Source organism: Artibeus jamaicensis, unplaced genomic scaffold (genome assembly GCF_021234435.1).
Source record: "Artibeus jamaicensis isolate MK-2021 breed Jamaican fruit bat unplaced genomic scaffold, CSHL_Jam_final contig_889, whole genome shotgun sequence".
In the NCBI taxonomy this organism is placed as follows: Eukaryota; Metazoa; Chordata; class Mammalia; order Chiroptera; family Phyllostomidae; genus Artibeus; species Artibeus jamaicensis.
In genome coordinates this window covers 3,514,048-3,529,236 of record NW_026522005.1, presented here as the reverse complement: position 1 = coordinate 3,529,236, position 15,189 = coordinate 3,514,048, and the positions used below count along the sequence as shown (strand labels likewise).

General features: G+C 38.7%; 1 protein-coding gene across 3 annotated transcripts in view; it reads left to right on the top strand.

Annotated features, from left to right (window-relative positions):
* SCFD2 (sec1 family domain containing 2) overlaps positions 1 to 15,189 on the top strand; it is a 320,652-nt gene that overhangs the window by 138,577 nt on the left and 166,886 nt on the right. The gene's annotated exons all lie outside the window — the stretch shown is intronic.

Below are 15,189 nucleotides of genomic sequence, written 5' to 3'. Positions count from 1 at the left end.
ATATTCCCCGTTCCAGTCTTTTCTTCTTTGGGTTAACCTTATCATGTTTTCCAGTTTTTTCGTAGCATGCTTCCACATCCTAAGTATATTGACTGTTTTCTTCTTTTTGTGCTTCAATTTATCTGTTCATCCATGCTCCTTTTATTTTTTTTAATCTACTCTACAATCTCGGTCTTTTAATTTAGTGTGTTTAGAACATTTACATTTATTATAATTATTGAAGTGTTTGGATTTACTTCTACCATTTCATTATTTGTTTTCTGTTCCTTGTGTTTTTTAAAAATTCTTCCATTTTCACTTTCCTTCTTTCTTCTAAGTGACTTAAACTTTTTTATGTGTTTTAATTTTTATGCAAACTTTTTATTCAGTTTTTTCAAAGATTTTTGCAAATCTTTCTAAAATATTTTTGGTCTCTTTTTTATCCATTTTTAAAAGTTCTTTATAAATTAGGGGCATTAGGTTTTTAATCTTGCATATATTTGCAGATATTTTCTTCTACTTATGGTCTTTGACTTTGTATACAGTGTTTTTGCTATTCAGCTTTTTAGATAGTCAAATATATCAATATTTTCTATTGCATCTGATTTCTGAGTCATAGTTAGAAAACCTTCTGTATTTCAGGTTACAGAAGAATGATAGAGGAGTTCGACTCTTTAAAAAAATTAATTGTATAATTTTATTTTTTAAATACCCAATTAGTTTGGAGTTTGGAGTTTCTTCATGGGTAGCATGAAGAGTAGATCGAAATTGATCGTTTTTAAAATGGCTGTCCTTTTTTCCAACACCATATATTCAAAAAAGTCCATCTTTGCCCCCACATTTTGAGATGTACCTGTATCGTATTCAAATTTCCTCCTGGGATCAAGTCACCTTCTGGACTTGCTGTTCTCTTTCTTTGGTCTGTCCGTTTGAGCACTACACCACTTTAGTTACTGAGACTTTGCAGGAAGTTTTAATATTTCATTTGCCCATTCCTCTCTCATAGCTCTTGCTCCATTTTCCTCAGACAACCATGTGGGGTTGTTGGTTTTTTTCCCCCCCTAACTTTAGTATTTAGTGAGGTCTGTTTATTTCCAGAAAAAAAGAAGGCTATTGGTATTTTTATTGGGATTTCACAAAATTTACAAAGTAGCTTAACACAGATATTTTTTGATAATATTAAGACAGTCTAACAAAGAACCGAAAATGTCCTTCCATTTGTTCAGGTCTATGATTGTGTTTTACAGGAGTGTTTTACAATGGTGCTTTTCATGTAAGTTTAAAGTTTATCTTTTTAAGTTTATTTCTAATATCTTATCTATTTTCATTGTCATTGTAAACAAGGTTTTTTTCCTACCATTATATCTTTTAACTTAACCATTTTTTAAATTTCTTTTTTAAAGCACTGTAACACATTTTTTTCATGTCAAGCAACTGTCTTGGCTCAGGCAGACTGCGCACTATGTGTCAGAGATAATTCTTCCATGAGTAACTTCCGCCATGTCAGCAGATAAGTTTAAAACTTTACACATGTGCTGTAGACCAGAATCCTCTGGCACCTTCCCATCCAGAATTGAGAGTACCTCTTATTACCAAAAGGAGAATATCACTCCCGAGGCTTTGTGAGCTGCTCTTTGGGTTAGTGCGACAGGAACGCTGTCCTGTAAAGGAACAGGACCCGAGAACAGCACCGGGTCTTGTGGGAGCATCAGCATTTGGACATACAGCTCAGTGCTGGGTTTCTGGACGGGAGAGGGGCGACTAGAACAGCCCCATAACGTCACTTGTCCTGAGCTTCTGCAAGCCAGTCCTTTGCAGAATGCATGAGGGGCGTTGTGTGTTAAGTACTGTACCATAGAGAACAGTCAGGTAGTTCTTCCCTGTCCGCGTAAACTTTGTGTTTGAGCTTCTTCCATCTCCACTGAAGCATTAGCAGTTGTGCCAGAAATGGAGATCCGTCTTTTCTGTACTTACTCTCACAGCTGCAGGTCTGCGTGATTCATTCTGCAATGCAATTTGGGGGAGGTGATTGTTTATGCTGAAGTTCTGAACGTTTGCAAAATCATGAGATTTTAATGGAAACTTATAATTTTTTATAAATTACTTCAACATTAATATTCTTTACACTCACTAGAAAAGAGAGATACTAGAAAACACTGAAAAAGAAAGCAAATTTTCAGGACCCAGAATAATGCTGAAATAAAACCAGAAGTTTAATTTCTCTAATCTCTCGATACTCGCCAGGTGTGAGCTTAGGTTGCATGCGATTCCGTGGGCCACCTCGTGTGTGTGCTCATTCATCCCCACCTACTCACCCTCATCCAGATCTCACTCTCACAGGATACTTTGTCAGAAAACATTTTAAAGCATCTCTTTAAAAACAGGATTTTGAAATGTAGTCCTAAAGACCTTTCAACACCCAATTTAATAAAAACAATTGGCATGTTGCTGTGTAGCATGGATAGAAAATGGTTATTATGACTAATTCAGCCATCAGAATAAAACCATTTCTCTGTTTCTTTCTTCTCACATAAATGCGTATGCATGTGCGTACATTTATTTATTTACTTAGGTATTTATTTGTATGGGGGCACACCCCAAAAACAGAATTTATGTATAAAAACTTGTGTATTCTTACATGTTTAAACTTCAGTCACCTTCAAAATACTCTCCATTCGATGCAATACATATATTGAGATGTTTTTTCCACTGCTCAGGGCAGGTTTTGAACTCATTCATTTTGATGCCTTTTAGTGTGTCTGCTGGTTTTTGTGTCACCTCTTCCCCATTGGCAAAGCGTTTCCCTTTGAGGACTTTTTTAAGTGGGGGGAGAGGGACAGAAAGTTGTTCTGGGCAAGATGTGGTGAACAGGTGTAGGGTGGGGCACGGAGGTCAGACTGTTTTTGGTCAGAAACTGCTGCACACTCAGTGAGGTGTGGGCAGGTGTGCTTGTCAATGACCCATCATGAAGTGGGCCAACACAGTGAAAGTTTTCAAACATGTTCTCTGAAGCCGAACGGCCTGTCACAACAATGCCAGCTGGCACGCTGATGCGGATGGGTTCCTAGAACACTCACCTACGTGGGGAAAGCCTGTCCTACCGGGGGCCCACCCTTCAGGAGGTAATTCCATGTTTTTGGGGGCCCCCCTTCGTATAATTTATTTAGCCTTTTATAACTGTGATATCTCTGGTTCTTAATGATCTAAGGGCCATAACCAGGAGAATATTTTTAGAATGTGAAGAAGAATAATAGGTAATATATATTAGACACTTCTGTGCCAGACTCTATTCCAAAAATGTATTTATTCTTCGTGGGAGTTCTATTAAGTGGTTGTTATTATCATGCTGCATTAAATGAATGAGGAAGCCAAGGCAAGTTAAATAACTCACCCAAGCTCACCCAGGTAGTAAATGTTGGTAACTTAATTCCTGGGCTCTTAGCCAACACAGAAGTCGCCACTTAGCAGAAATGAAGTCTAGGAGTTCTGGTTCCTGCTGTGACAGCACTGAGAGCGCTGCTGTTGTCATTCTGTCCCTTACACGGCCGCACTGACCCCCTTGCTGTTACTCAAATACACCGAGCATACGCCTGACTTACCTTCTACCCTCTCTTCCTCAGAGACCCACCTGGCTCCCTCTGACTGCCTTCAGAGTCGCCTTTCTGACCACCTATGACAGAGCCAACCCTTTCCAAAATGGGCCTTGTGCTTTCTTTCTTTTTCAGTCTGCTTTGTTTGTTTTCTACAGCACTTACCATCATCTGATAAACTGTTTTTAGTTTTCCCATTCTACCTCATGTCAACCATTAATCTGTTTTCCTCCTCTATAATGTCATCTTTTCAAGAATGCTGTGTAAGTGGAATCATACACCAAGTGACCTATGAGATTGACTTTTTCACTCAAATGGGCTTGCCATCTGAGTCGTTGCCATAGTTCATTCCTTTCCATTGCTGAGCACTAGTCCTTGGCTTACAGGTTTCACAGCTTGTTGAACCATTCACCTCTGATGGCCCTGTGGGTTGTTTCCAGTTTTTAACTATCATAAATAAAACTGCTGTGAACATGCATGTACAAGTTTTTGTCTCAGCACAAATTTCATTTCTGTAGGACAAGCGACTGGTAGTACAATTGCTGAATTGCAGAGGAAGTATTTGTTTAGATTTTAAAGAAATTGTCCAACTGTTTTCCACAGTAGCCGGGCCATTTTGCATTTCCACTAGCACTGTAAAATCATTTCCTTTTTTAAGATGTTGAGAAAATATAAGGGTTTTCTTAGTATGTATTATATTAGGTGTTCTATCGGGAAATTGTAATGTAAGTCCACCCAAGGCCGGGCCGTTCTGTCTCTGTGCACACGCCTGCAGCACAGGTCCTGGCATCTCGGGCTCTGTGAATAGCTGTCGAATGAAACGAAGCACAGATACGGGCTGCAATGGACACACTGCATCCGGGGGTGATTTCTAATTGACTTGGATTCACTGGGGTTACTTTGCATGTAGTATTCTGACATAATTTTCATGTCTTCTTTTTTGCCATCCCTCCTAAGAACTGGCAATGATGTTCATTTTGACTCTGGAAAATTTCCATTTTTTAAATGATCAAATCATTGCATCTTCTGTGAGTTTGGATATCCCAGCAGAATATCAACTAAAAGATTTACTTTTCAGAGAAAAGTTCTAAGTTATTTTAATTGGGGGAAAAAGAACATGAGCTACTGTGTCTGTGTAGTGAAGAAGTGATGTTGCTAAGAAGGACTACACAGGACCAGACTCTGAACATAAGAGCGCATCTTTCCTCCCAGAAATCCTCAAGCACGCCTGTGTTCTGTCACAGGCCACCTAAGCAGTTTTTATGAAAGTGGCGCCCACGGGACTTGGGATGGACGTTAGGTTTTCTAAACGTGAACTGTTGAATGTTGTACTAAACTGACATTTTATGGAACAGTAAGTCATAATTAGCTCTTTTTAGCAATTGGATTTATATAGATATCCCTGGAGGACTATGTTAATATCAGGTCTGTTCCAGAGTACTGAAAGACCATCAGTGATAGTACCTGCCGTAGTTGTGTTTTTGTTTTAAATGTTCAATCTCTGTAGGACATACCTGCATAGCTCAGAATTTGCCAGATCTCTTCTTTTATATATTTTCCTTTTTCCCCAGGTTCTGAGAGTCAGCTTTTCATTTCTAATGAGAGATGGTACTCTTCTGTGTTAGAAGAACACAGCATTATTCCCTCCCATATGAACAGCTCTTTACACTTTGCATCTGCCAACTCACTCACCTCTCCTCTCAACAATCATCAGAGACACAGTTTCCTTTTTTGAGTCCATGGATTTAAACTTTACAAATATCGAGGCTTTCTCTCTCCATAAATTACTATAATGGTATAATGTAGAACAGATGGTATACCACTATTTGTATAATTTTCATCTGACATTAAACATGACATTGCAGCTATAGGACTATGGCCTTAGAGTCACACGATGGATCTGCAAGGGAGTGTGCAGCTGTAAAGGCTAGAGGTTCTGTGGTTAGGAAGGCCTCTGTTTGAGCCCCTGATTCCTGGATGTAGGCCAGTCCATTAACCTGAACCTCAACTGTCTCATCTGTAAACTGGGAATAATAATAGTGGCTTATTTCATAAGGCTGGTGTGAAGATCAAATGAAATCATATACATGAAGCCCAGAATACAATGCTTGGCACTGTTCAGTGCTCCATACATATTAGCTTTTAATTATAAGGTCCTGGTGGGAGGAGATTTGGTCCATTTCCTTTATAGCTGTATCCCCAGCACCTAAGATAGTACCCATGGTAGATTCTCCACAAATATTTCCTGAATAAACAAATGGTTACTCAAGACCTCATTCAAGAAAACCATGGTCCCAAAGCACATACTGTGGACAGTTTCATTCACGTGCATTTCTTTTTTATTCAGATCTTATAATTCTTTCCTACACCCTCTCTGAACATACATATTTAGCTACCTCTGAGATTCTAGGAATACAGCGTGAAGATAAATTAGTCTCTATTGTCAAAGAGATTGTCTTTTTAAAAAATAATGTATTTTGGTAACATTGGTTAATAACATTTTGTAAGTTTCAGGTGTACAAATTTATGGTGCATCATCTGTGTATCATATTGTGCACTCATCACCCAAAGTCTAGTCCTGGGAGCCTCTGTCTTATAAGGAAACACAACTAAACAGACAAGTTGCTCCCTAAAGAGGTGTCCCCTCCTGCCTTCCTTTCATTCTTCATTCAGTCTCCTTCAGCATTTTCAGTGAGTTTGGCATGTGCGCTCTCTAAAATTGTTGCCACGTATGATTTTAATCCAAGAGAAAATGTTTGTGGGAAGATGTTTGTTTTGGGTTTCTTCTTTTTTGTTTTGTTGCCAAAATAGTTTTCACTTGTTATCCCCCTTTTGACTAGCTTCCAGTAGACTTTCAGATACAAAGCAACAGATGGCCGGGAAGAGGGTTTCGCAATGTCCCCTGGGCCTAGTGAAGTCCCGCTTGCCACCCAGACATTGCAGTTTCTGACAGACCTTCAAAGCCTTTCCAGCTTGTTTTCCAGCATGAAACTGTACAGTGCTGGAAGTCGGCAGAGTGCGCTGAGTGTGACAGCCCTGCGCTTCCGGCGACCGCAGCTCTCTGTAGAAGGAGGGAATGTTATCTAATACTCGGTGACACAACCGTCTCTAAAATTAACTTTTTTCTAATGGCTGAGCATGTTGTAAAATGTTACGGGGGAAATATGTTTGTATAACTTCTCATCTTTAGAAATGTTGGCAAGCAAGGATGTTCTTGAATTAATAATATTTGTATTTAGTCCAGATGTAGATTCCAAAACATTTAAAAATACAGAAATTCTACAAGCACACAGGCCACCTAGAACTATGGACCCCACTTCTACCCATTGTCAAAAAAACTGCCCAGATTCATTTTGATGTCTTGTCAAGCAGTTTTGCCCTGACTTGTATAGGAAAACAATTCTTTTACTATAAATGTTTTAAAAGAAGATGAATTTGGTATATTCTGACTATGCAACTTTTAATTTGTCCACTTTGTAGATATTGTCTCTTTTATAAAAACTATAGAATTAAGCAGAGAGATACACCGGAAACCTGGTTGTGGACATATCTCCTAATTGCATATATCAGCACAATGAACTTCATCAAAATTAAAAACTTTTTTCCCAAGGGTACTATCAAGAAAGTATAAAGAATCCATAGAATTAGAGAGAATACTTGCAAATCATGTATGTGATGAGTCTAGTATTCAGAATATATAAAGAACTCTTACAACTCATCGATAAAAAGACAAATAACCCAATTGAAAAATAGGCAAAGGATTTTAATAGACTTTTCTACAAAGAAAATGACCAGTAAACATAAGAAAAGATTCTCATCGTCATTAGTCATTAGGGAAATGCAAATCAGCACCATGAGATGCCACTTTGCACCCATAAGAATGACTATCTCGAGAAAAAAGTACAAGTGTTGATGTGAGAAATTGGAACCTTTGTGCACTGCTGGTGGGAATGTAAAATGGTACAGCCACTTTGGAAAATGCTTGGCACTTCCTTCAGAAAATTAAACATAAAGATACCATATAAACCAGCAATTCCACTCCTATATCCTAGAGATTAAAGATGTATGTTCACACAAAAACGTGTATGTGAATGTTTATAGTAATATCCCTCAAAGAAGAAAGAACCCAAATGTCCATCAGCTGATGTATGGTTTAACAAAATGTGGTAATAGTCACATAGTGGAATATTATTCAGTCATGAAAATAGATGAAGTACTGACACATGCTGTAATCTAGATAAACCTTGAAAACCTTATTTCATTTCATGCTAAATGAAAATAAGGCAGACACAAAAGGACCACATATTATATGATTCCATTGATATAATATTATATGAAATACCAGAGTAGGCAAATCTATGGAGACAAAAAAAAGTAGATTAGTGGTTGCCAGGGGCTGGAGGCAGGCTGGCTGGGGCAATGGGGAAGAAGGAGGAGAGAAGGGGGGAGGGGAGGACTACTGAAGGGTCTGGGTTTTTTAATGGAATGATGAAAATGTTCTAAATAGTGTTGATGGTTGCACGACCTCGTGACATCTTAAAATCTACTGAATTGCATACTTTAAAATGGTGAATTTTATTGTGTGTGAACTGTGTCTCAACTTTTAAAAACCCTCCACAGAAGGCCTATAGAAAATCAAGTAACAAGTTAAGAATCAGCTTGATATGAAAATATTCAAATCATCCAGAGTCATGATGTTTTCCTGGAGGTCTAATTAAAAAGGTGTGGATGACAACAAATATCCCTCCCAGGACATAAAGGAGAGATTATAGAGAAATCACCTAGACTTCCTTATCCTGCACACTAAGATAATTGCCTGAAATTCTGCTTCAAGTGTGGTCAAGTGTGAATTTAATCATGCGTTGCACTGATGGGGATTGGGAGGTAGACTCTAGTTTATAGTAATGTTTTAAAAAATGTAGTGGGTAACCACGGAAGCTGCAACTATCACATACTTTTACTGTGTTTTTTAAGATGCACATTTTCCCCTAATTTTAACATCTTTGGAATGTATTTAACACTTGGTGGTGTCTTGGATTTTATGAAATGGGCAGTTTTGTATTGTGTTGGCTTTCAGGGCCTTTCTAGAGTGGTTAGCCATGAGAGGTTAACATTGCTATTCCCTGAAGGGCTATTTATATTAAAATATCATTGCCATAGCACCCCTAGCAGTTTGTTTATTTTGAGGCTTTGAAATCCAGTTGTTGACATATCTCCTAATTGCATAAAAACAGTTCTCAGAGGTTAAGTGAAAGCCCCTTCCCACTGCCCACCCCCCATCTTTGGTATTCTGAGCACCACGAATGATTTCCCTCCCTCATTGTTTTAGGGACTAGAGGGAGAAAGCCTTCTCAAGTCCTCCTGCCTTCTTATTCCCTCTGTTACACCGAGCCATTTGAAGGACTAGGTGGACACTTGAAATAATCAGGCATTTTACAAATTCTGTCTCTTGCATGGTGTTTTGATTTGAAACTTTGAGTACAAAGTTTTCATTGTTTCTATTACAGACCATAATTAGTTCTTTTGTTTGTTTTTAAACTGATGTAGCTCTGGCTGGTGTGGCTCAGTGGATTGAGTGCTGGCCTGAGAACCAAAGGGTCACTGTTCGATTCCCAGTCAGAGCACATGCCTGGGTCTCAGGCCAGGTCCCCAGTAGGCGGTGCGTGAGAGGCAACCACACATTAATGTTTCTCTTTCTCTCTTCTTCCTTCTCTTCTTCTCTCTCTATAAACAAACAAAGAAACAAATAATTAATTTTTTAAATTACTATAACATATTCTAACTATGTCATAAAAACCATATAGTAAAACAGTTCAAGTTCTACCCCGTATCTTCTGTAAGCCCTTAGGAACCAGAAAGTCTTAGATTCCTGAGTGGAGATTGGTAAGATATTGTTAATCCATAGCTTACAAATATCTGTTTTACCCCTAACCACAGAGTGAACCTGGTAACTATAAGTGGTTGTGCTTGTTAAAAATACAAACATGAGATGAAAACTCAGAGCATACTTAGGCTAAAAAGCATCGTCAAGGGGCGTAGAGCAGAAGAGGGTATTTTCATTATTAGCACATTTGGTTCTGGGTGATGGTATCCTTCTGCAAAGGCCATGATTTTACTGACATTGTCTTTAAACAAATATATTAATCCTAACCATCTGTCTATATGCTATATAACAGGAATACCTAGCTAGTCCCACAGTGAAAAAAGGAATTTCTTCATGTGTATACCAAATGACTATTTATGCACATACAGACTCCAGCACAAATAATACCTTCTTTCTATTACAAAGTCTTTCATTATAAAATCATAAGCATGTATTTCTGTAACATAGCAATATTACACTCAAGTATACCATATGACATTTTAGAAGAAATGCTCAAATTAAAACTATAAATATTACACCCATAGTATTACCCTCCCAACCACACTCAAGCAGGCCTTACTTCTGCCGGACCCTGCCTATCTCCTAGTAATCTGTTTTCTATGTCGCACAGATATGTATCTCTATATGCCACATAGCCATCAATCATCCCCTAGGGCCTTAGTTCAGTGGTGATTTATAATGGAAAGAGTGACTTTCTCATGCTCTTGGTTAAAGATTTGAGTTGGATAGTAAGTCTAAGTTATACAGCACAATGTCAAGGGCAGGGAAGCATTTAGTAAGAGCCTAAACCATATAATTTGCCTGGAACCCTGTAATGGTAATTATTGAGTGCTTTGAATACTCCCTTCAGTTTGAATTCTTATTGTTTTAAAAAACAATCCTCCAGGTGTATGGACGAGCATGTGCACTGGACAGCCCCGCCTCTCCCACTTTCCCCAGCACCTTCACAGCCCTCCTGGAGAAAGGGGAGTGGATTGTAGAGAGCAGCCACCAGGGGTCAGTAATTCTCAGGACTGTATCTACCTATCTACCTCTGCCTGAGGCATTTTGGCCCTTGACGGTGCTCAGGGCATCCCTGCAGGATGTCCAGGAAAAGCTCGTTTCAGACCCAGGATAACACAGCACTCTTGATTTCCTCTTCATTCTGTTTTCTATCTTAAATCATAAATGTGAGTAAAGACTGGTTGTAGCCACTTGATGATTATTTTATCATATTAGGCAATACGATATTATGGATAAGACCATTGGTACTAGAATCAGATTACATAGGTTCATATTCTGATTCTACTGTTTATTAGTTGTGTGACTTTGGGCAATTATTTAATCTCTCTGAAACTTAGGATTTTTGTCTATAATGTGGAGCTAGCAATGGCGTCTGCCATGTAGCAACACTGCCATAACTACGTGAGGTGATGTGTGTAAACCACTTAGGACGTTATCAGCACGTGGAGTCAGTGGCCCAGGAGCTGCTCCGTGGTTCGCGATGGGAAGTGGGACTTCTAATTTAGACCCTGTTGTGTGGAGAAGCATACAATGCAGAAAATAAAAATTGAAACCTTGGGGGTATTTTTGTACCTAAATGAAAAAAATGCTAAATAACTTTAAAATTATCAATTGTCTCTGACAAAGTAAAACCTTTAACATTGGTGTTTGCCATGAATAGTTCAATCATTAATTATGGCCATTCTCTTTTCATTTCTAGAGAGAAAATAGATTTCTGATCTATGAATACTTTAGTGATTTAATTGTTTGCTACCAAAAAAGGGTAAATTGAGACTCAAGGCAGTTTAGTATAGTAGAAAGAATACGAGCTTGGGAACATATAAAGACCTGACTGTAAAATTTCATTCCACCATTTAGTGGATTGTGACCCCAGGCAAGTATTTAACTTCTCTGAGCCTCAGTTCCTTGTTTGTAGAATGAAACTAATTAGGCACCTGGGCTATCCTATAGTGCAAGACAAATGATAGTCCTCCAAAAACAGCTCCTATAATTAAAGCAGTAACTATTAACCCTGCAAAGGATTTAGAAAATTAGCAATGTCTTTGATGGTGGTAGTGGCGATTATCTTGATCTTGTGATGTTTCTAAAACTGCTAGAGCTTAACAATGATCACCTGGCTGAACCTGACCTACACAAGCTGCCATGTAGAATTTTGGCTTGAAAAGGAAGTCTTAAAGTAGATCACAAAGAAAATGGATATATGTGGTACATTTACACAATGGAATACTATGCAGCAGAAAGAAAGAAGGAACTCCTACCCTTTGCAACAGCATGGATAGAACTGGAAAGCATTAGGCTGAGTGAAATAAGCCAGGCGGAGAGAGACAAATATCATATGGTCTGACCTATAAGTGGAACCTAATCAATAAAACAAACAAGCAAGCAAAATAGAACCAGAGACATGGAAATAAAGAACAAACTGACAGCAACCCGAGGGGACGGGGCAGGGGGATAATGGGGGAAAGAGGGGAAGGATCAAGTCAAGGAACATAAATAAAGGACCCATAGAAAAAAAGACAGTGAAGGTGGGGAGGATTAAGAGTAGAAGGTGGGAGGGTAGGCAGGGCAGGGAGAGTAATGGGGGGAAATGGAGACAACTGAAATTGAACAGTAATAACATTTTTTTTAAAAGAAAATGGATATATGTTTTAGGTTTAAAATCCAGTAAACTAATAACAGCTAATTATGTGAGCCTGTGCAAGTTACTTAATTGTTCTATGCCTCATTCTGATATGGGATGACTGGACTAGATGACTGCAAGAAATAAGTGCTCACAAGTTTAGGAGAGATAGAATAAGTCTTAACACCATAGAGCTGATTGAGTATTTGTCAAACTAGGATATAAATATTACTGGAGTTGGCCAAACTTCATTCAGAAAACTCAGATATGAGAAAGGGAGGAGTGAAAATGAGATCTTAAAACTGAAATTTGACCTGTTAAACATATTTAATCATTTAAAGGCTCAAAGTTTTGAAAGCACTGATTGACTATTGGAGTAACTGCGTAGTGAGAAACTTCTCTTTTTATGTTGTTATTTTTGCTGTCATACTGTGAGATCTCAAAATTAAATGAGATCACACTGAGGCCAGTTGCCTACATATGCACCCCCCAATGCTGCATTTCCTCAGCAGAACAAAGGAAAGTTCTTCCTGGTAGGAAGCACATGCAGTTCTGTGAGGATGCTGTTGGATGCTAGAACGACGTACACATCTTACAGCTAAATTGTATTCTGAGACTTTTTCATGACAAAGTTGGAGCATTATACAAAATATCTTGTAGTGCATTTGAATTAGGGTGAATGCCAAGCCTGTTGTCTCCAGGTTCTACTCTGATGCTAAATGAAGAAATAATTTATTCTCCAGAAAAAAGAGAATAGGGAAAAGAAGCCCCACTGGATAAACCCCAGTGTGCCAGCAGCCTGCTCTGGGTCAGCACAGAGGAAGGCTATTGAGGAATCACTGAAAGGTTCATCAAGTCTGATGGAGAATTATATTTAAATGCTTAGGCTTGGCAGGCCCTTTTTTCCTCACAGCTTTTTAAATCACTCCTTCTCCCACTGATTGGTCCCTCCACCTCGTTTTCCTCTGAGTATTTCACCAGCACGTCTGGCCCTGACAGCTACGAGGCCTTAACGCCAGGCGGATAGCAGGGGGCTTGCTCAGCCCAGCGGCAGCTTAGGACCGAAGCTGGCCAGAGCTGGGGAGCAGAGACTCTTCATAAATAATGCCGTGCTCTTGTCAGTGCTTTTGGCCCTCGAAGGATGGTAACATGTTTGCATGGCAGATGGGTCAGCTCTTGTCTGCCATTCTGTCTTCTGAACTTCCTGTTCAAGGGTATGGTTTTCATCAACCTTGATGCTGTAAAGAACACCTACTTTATGAAGATTGGATTTTTTTTTTTACCAAAAGAAAATAACTGAATGTTTTTGTGTATAAAAGGTTTCTTTGAAAAAGATTAAAAGGGGGTGGAGTAAGCAGCCCAGATGTCCATGTGAATGTTTTAACTGTGAAAGGAGCTTTTCATGTAATGCATGAAAATGAAGTCTGAGGAGAACAACCCTTTCTAGACTCCGATTTCATTAAATGCCATTAAGAAATTATACCTTTTCCTATAACACTGCTTTCCCTTATTTTTTTTGTAAGCTATCCCTGTACATAATGTCATGTTGCCCACTCATGCCTACAAATCTTTTGGCAGGAAAAATGATGTCTTCTACCCTTTTTTTTCCCCAGCATCTTGATTTTATTTTCAGAGGGACAGTCCCAAGCAGCGGTCACGGGGCAAGCAGGGTTTGGAATGCTCGGTATGCTAGCCTCATTCGGAAGGTGCTCGCCGCTGGGCGAACCACCGCTCAGGTGAATTATGGGGACCCGATCAACTTTACTGGACCCGTAAAATTAGCTTCATCCAAGCAATAGAAAGAGAACAAGTTTCAAAGCTTTGTGTATTTCCAGAGGGAAAAATATTTTTGTCATGTCTGTAGTAAAAAACGTGAGTGCATCCTACTTTAAGGAAAAAATGTTTTCTGCTTATCGTATCTCTGTGAGATGATGGATGTTAACCAATCCTACTGTGCCAACCATTTTGCAGCCTATGGAAATCAGACCATCATGTTGTACACCTTAAACGTATATAGTGATGATGTCAATTACTTCTTAATAAAGCTGAGAAATTGATGATCGATAGAGAAATGAAAGTTTTACTATTAATAAGATTGCTACTAAAAATCAATACAATGGAAAATCCTTAAGAACTAGGAATTTCGTCTCTTTTGTTCCCTGCTTCATTTCTGGCACCTAAAAGAATATGACACATAATAGACTCTCAACATATATTTGTTGAATGGGTGAAAAAGAAATCAATGAATGAATTTTCATCAAGGCACACTGGAATGATTAGGAGCACTAATAGTAAACCTGTAGGCTCAATTAGACTGTATAATGCTGGAAAGATACCATAGAACATGTGTTACAGTGAGGGGGTCTAAAATTATGGATTGAAAAATACCAGTGTTTTCAACACCAAAGGAAGCTCAGAGAATCATGGCATGTTGATAGGGATGTGGCCCCAGTAGAAAACTTTGCCTAAAAAGAAGATGGCTCAACACTTTCATGACAAAAGTTTTGAGAAGGCTAAGGTTGTCAGGAGTAGCACCACTAAATTCCCATCTCTTATTCTCAACATTAAAATTGTTCTTTTGTTAGTCAGTTTATGCTTATTTTATCTTTGTAACTATTTATCTTTATAAGGTCAGAAGCTATGTCTGTTTGTCTTGCCACAGTATCCCCAGCTCCTAGCTCAGTATAAAGTGGGCACTTAATAAATGTTGATAGAGTGCAGGAATGAATGAAAGCTTAGGAATTTAATTTACATTATTATAGTTAATGTTTATATTGTATTCTTTAGGTGGCAACTATCAGAAACCTTACTCAGACCAACTTCACAAAAAGGTGGCTTTATTAGAACAAAATTAAGTCTCGTCAAAGCCTGTAGAAGCCAGGGCAGCCCAGAAAGTTGAGGGACTGAACCTGGGTTTGGGTTGCTGACAAGACTCTCTCTTCCTCTCCATCTCTATCTCTTGTCTCAGTCTCTTCTTATGTGTAGATTATGATCTTCTAGTGCACAGGAGGTTTTCCCTAAGAACCTGAATCCCTAGACTTGTGTCCTAATAAGCTACCCACCAGAGAAGAAATGTTGTCCCATTAGGTCCATTTATAGAGTTAATTGTAGGA